Source organism: Amblyomma americanum, chromosome 9 (assembly GCF_052857255.1).
Source record: "Amblyomma americanum isolate KBUSLIRL-KWMA chromosome 9, ASM5285725v1, whole genome shotgun sequence".
NCBI lineage: Eukaryota > Metazoa > Arthropoda > Arachnida > Ixodida > Ixodidae > Amblyomma > Amblyomma americanum.
Window position 1 is genome coordinate 152,253,943 of NC_135505.1, and position 5,249 is coordinate 152,259,191.

The following is a 5,249-nucleotide window of genomic DNA, read 5'->3' on the forward strand; positions in this document are numbered from 1 at the left end:
CTGATGTTTTATTTTCGCGCCGCTGATCTTATCGCCGACACGTACAGGGCTTCTCTTTCTCTCTGTTAATCATTTTATTCTTTCCCCTTCCTTCTCTCGCTCTTACGGCGGGGCTTCGGCACGCGAGCTTCAAAGCAACGACCGGCTATCGACCTTTTTCTTCTGCTATGCTGAATTCGGCTTCTTCTGTGAATGGTTTTCGTGCGTGCCCCCATGTGTGTATCCATCCATGCACCGAGAAGTGTTCAGCAAGGCGAAAGCAGATTTTGATGACGTTTGGCTACTGTTGAGACTGCCGTAACTTCGCTGCCGGAGAGGGATGTCTGCATTTCGTGTCTGGCACGAGGTCGCCTACTGAAGTCTGCTGGGACGGTTACAGAATGTCTTCTGCATCTGTTTATTGGAAGTCGCCGGCAAGGGAGGCGCACCGCTTGCATTTCATTGCACAGTCGCGCCTTTGAGGGCAAATGAGCTAGACCAGAAAACTATGCGTCATGGAAACTGCCCGCCAAAGAAGCTGTCAATAAGGATGAAGAATCCAACCTTATATGGGTGTTAGGGCATTGAATGTGTGCAGGGGACTGAGCGGAAAGGCTGGGAAGTATTTCACTGTAATGCAAGTAGGTATTGTTAATTCGGACTAGCACATCTTGAACTTCTTGTTTATTGGACCTAACGGGATTCGGGTCCCTCGGCGTGCACTTAAAACCCTCTTCGTAATTAAAACTTCGTTTAATTTGAACAAACCTTTCTTCTCATTAGAGTTTAAACTTCATTTGGAGTCGACTCCTTATGGCTCCCAGCGGCGATCGTTTTTTACTGAAGGAACAGAAAACAGACGTTCGAAATACAGCCGCCGTGGTGGCTCAGTGGTTGCGGCGTTCGGCTGCTGGCCCGAAAGACGCGGGTTCGATCCCGACCGCGACGGTCGCATTTCGGTGTAGGCGAAATGCGAACAGTCCCGTGTGCTGTTCGATGTCAGTGCACGTTAAAGAACCCCAGGTGGTTGAAATTTCCGGAGCCCTCCACTATGACCGTCACCCATAGCCAGAGTCGCTTTGGGACGTTAAACCCCATACACCATAAACCGTTCGAAATACCACGTTCAGTCTTTTTGGGAGTAAGACACTGGCGGCCGGTTGATGCAATTTTTTTTTCATATATCGTAAGGTTTCACTATAGCAATAATATATGCGCAAATCTCCCCTCGGCAGTCTCGCATTTTTTTTTTTTGCTATTAAGTTTCTTGCTATCGTCAGAAACGTCCCCTATTGGTTTTCTACGGCAGTGCGAGGGATATAGAAGCTCTTAAAGCAAGATTTTGCTACGCATCGGAAGAATGGGTGGTTACCTGCGGTATTTCCGTAACAGTACCTTAGAATGTTCCACACTTTCCTCACAATTTTAATTGGTGTCCAAGAATATCGGTCTTGTCCTTATTGAATCGTAATCAGGGTTGTTTTTCGGTAGACGTTAGCACGACATAAAACATTCACGTGAAAGGAATACAGGGCGACGCGCTACTGACAACTGAGGGCTGTTCTCGAAGCCTTAAGGCAGCAGTTAGCAAGAGTGACTTTCTCCCAATCAATTGGTCATTTAATTTGGGGGGCAGCAGTCACAAAGAGCTCACGTCAGGAACTAATCGTGCCATCCTCCACCTCTTACATAGTTAAGTATAACTGGCACACATAAAGCATACAAATCAAATTCATTCAGTCGCAACCCAGAACGAAGCGAGCAGATAGCTGGAAGATGTGTTGGTCGAAGGCGCAAAAACAACAACAGCGCGTGCATTGAGAGACTGGAAAGACTGCTTAAGTTTATTGGGTGACGCTCTACGTTGAGCGAAACCACTGCAGTGGCCCGGCAGCCTACTCAGTCGGGGTGTGGCGAGCAGCTCAGCACCTACACAGCTCTGCGCGGCTGTGCACTCACAGAGCGCATGCAAGCGGTGAGAGAAGATACGAGAGACACAAAATAAAATCAAAGACAGAAGAAGCTAACAGACAGCGGTATATGCTGCTGGCGGCGACGCGTGCAGACAAACACGTCAGCCGGTAGGTAGTGCATGCACTCGCTCGCTAAGCAATCAACTTTTCGGGATGGCGATAATTGACGTCTGCAGGCTTGTGAGTGTGCGATGGCATGCTTTGCCGCCATACGCGGATAGCCCCCCTGTGGGTCTCCGTAGAAGCTGTTTGCAGGCGCGATGGACAGTCTAAGGAGACTCTGTGCCGGTTTAGTGCCGTCGCTAGAACAATTAACTCCTGTTTTGTGTGCGCACCTGCAGCGCCACCTGGAGCTTGTTGTATTGGTGTGGGGCCTCTGTGCATCAGTGTGAGTGGTTTGGGCTGAGGTTGATACGTGCTCGGGGTTAAGGAGCGCAAAAAGACGACGACGAAGAAGACAACAGTAGAAGAAGCGCTGACTATCAAATTGACGTTTATTCGGGGGAGACAGCACACAGGGAAAGATAGAAAAAAAGAAATTAAAAATCAGTACAGCCACAAAAGAGGTCACTAATCGCAGTAAATAACGTAAAAAGAAAGAAAAGATGTGAAGCAAAGCTAAGTACATTCAAGGGAAGCAATTTCATCCGGTGTTCGCTTGACAGACGCAGTGCTAATACACGTTTCAGTAGATTCAGCGATGTAAAACACCCCCGTCGTCACACAGACGGACACCGCTGAAACCCGGGCAGTGCTGCTGGAAGTGCTTTCGTACTCGGTTTGTGCCGCAGATTGCGAGGCTCGCTCAGGTGGTAGCACACCGAATAAAGAGATGGAAGAGACGGTGATGTTGGCAGTCTTCCTTCCTGTGTTATTTTCCTGGCGGATGGCAACGTATACGCTGCGCTTCTGGTCGTTCGGTGACAGCAGGGACGAAGATACAGGCTGTGGTAGAAGACAAATCTTTTATACACCTTACGGCGAAACAGGTGCAGCACGGCTCGTGCAAGCGCGCATAGTACAAAATACGCTCAGCTACAAAAGCTGCTCACCTGAACAGTGTTCACGCAGACCCGAGGCTAAAGCAGTGCCCGTAGCGAACGGATTTGAAACACGTTTGGATGCAAAGGGTCAAGCGGTTTCTGCGGTACTTCTCTTACTTGGTTTCGCGATGGTTGCCAGCAGAAGTGGAAAACTTCCGCCTTCGTGCTCAGGAGCTTACAGAACAAACTGTTGTTCATTTTGTCGGCGCCAAAAGAGTCACGCAGCGGGTACGTGGAGTTATCTCCGGCAGCGTGAAGTGCAGCAGGTCACGACGCATAATTTTCGCCTGTAGAAGCGAGTGATTTAAGCCGTGGTTTCGAAAAGTTGAGTTGCGTAACCATTTGTATCCCAGGTGCCACTAGCGAGTTTTATTTTTTAAACGTAGAAAACATGCTCAAGGAACCGCTTATTCCTAGCTGCCACGAACGTGACAGCTGGTGCTTGCACTCACGGTCAATAGATAGCGCCGGCGGCTATTGTAGGACAGCATTGGAGCGTCGAAATATGGACACTAAGTGCAGCCGGTCAAGGCAGTAAGTGTTGCTGCTTCGGTGAGCCCATTGTTGAAAACATTGGGTGCTGTTTTGCGGAAGCCGAGCCGGGATATACCTGCGCAGTTTCTACGACTGCTCCTTGCAGAGCATCTCACCTCGCTCAGCTTGCATACACGTTTGTGGCAGCCAGGAAGACAAATGCATGGAAGAGTATGCATGATCACTTCGAGCGCTTATGTCGGAGTATTTGCGGCACCGAATTTCTTTTCATTAGGTAAACCTTCATAGCTGTTTGTCTAGCTGTGGCTTGAATTGATGCCGAATGTTTCTTTTTTTTTTTATGGAGGCAGCGCCTGACTTACAGAGAAATCCAAGCAGTTCTTCTGGAATACTCTAGTGCAAGTGAGGATCGGATGGCGACGAGGACTACACGTTGCAGGAGGGGGGGGGGGGGGGGGTAATGCACAGTGAGAGCGAAGGCTCTACAGAGCGAGCAGTATGTGATGGTGACGTCAAGCAAAAAAATTTGACACTGGGTTCTTCTGGTTCTTTTGCAAAAGGTTCTTTCGCAAAAAACTCTTTCGTTTATTTGGGTGTGGACGCAGAGAAAATGAAATGCTTCGAGAAAATTCACCTTTCGTAAGTTTTCGTGGCATTTCTACCCCACATTCCTAGCCGAAACGTTTGTCGCACCATAAAAATTCCTATTAAAAGGGCAATTATCGTTCTGAGTTTTTTCATGGCTCTTCCTGGGCGCAATAATGTCTGAACATGTCAATTTCGCCAATCTCTATCACTTGCCAAGGCTGTGGTATATAAAGGGTTAACCATTCCAGGATCCTCAAGTCGGCGTGGCTTACCTTCAATTATATAGCTTGATAAGGGGCTCATTCAGGATAGTAGGTTGGCTTTAATCGATAGAACACCTGCTTCTGAGCACAAAAAGGTGACTGAAAACAGAGCTCTTGTAAGCCAGAACAGAGCTGAACCTAAAATGCAATAGGGCTTCCTCGAAAGTGCAAGCGCGTTGACGAAATATATATAACACCACGGATCTCTGAGGCTGACAAAGGCCCGAGCAAGCATTTCGCTGGCATCCGTGGAAACCAACGCTGTGCGTCCGCCATCGCGCGAAGTTAGACCGGACTTGCAGCATGATTCATCCAGGCTCGCCCGGCGGAATGTCTTCCCCTCTCCTGGCGGAATGTCTCTCCTCGCTGGCGCCGGCTCGAGACTCAATCAGCCCTTTGCCGGCTGCAAACTTCGAACGGTCCAGCCTTTCTCGTCCAGCTCGAAAGGTGACCAGTGGCGTGACCTGATTGGAGGTTTTGAATGGCTGCAGCGGTTGGATATCGAAGCACATTAGTTTTGTTTTGAATCCGCTAGGGCACTTTCATCACGCGAGGAAGACAGGCAGCCTGAATGTTGGAAGCCATACAATGCCTGTACCAACTGGCGTCCAGCTAGCTGAGTTTCGGTATGCTTTGGGGGGCTTCGCTGCTATGCGCTTTGCGTGGTTTCGTTTTTGGACGCTCCTCGATTGAAGAATGCGGAGCAGCAGAGGAACTCCAAGGCGCCCCTGGCACGAAGTTCATGCCGCTGAACGCACCTGCGACCCGTGGCTAGCTGTTGTTGCACGAGCTTCGACGTGGGCAAACGAACTGCTCCGCGTGTTCACTTCCTCAACGTATGCCAGGGACGCTGGGTGGCATAACCAGCGCAACGAGGACTGTTATTACGCAATGTAAATATGTCCGCA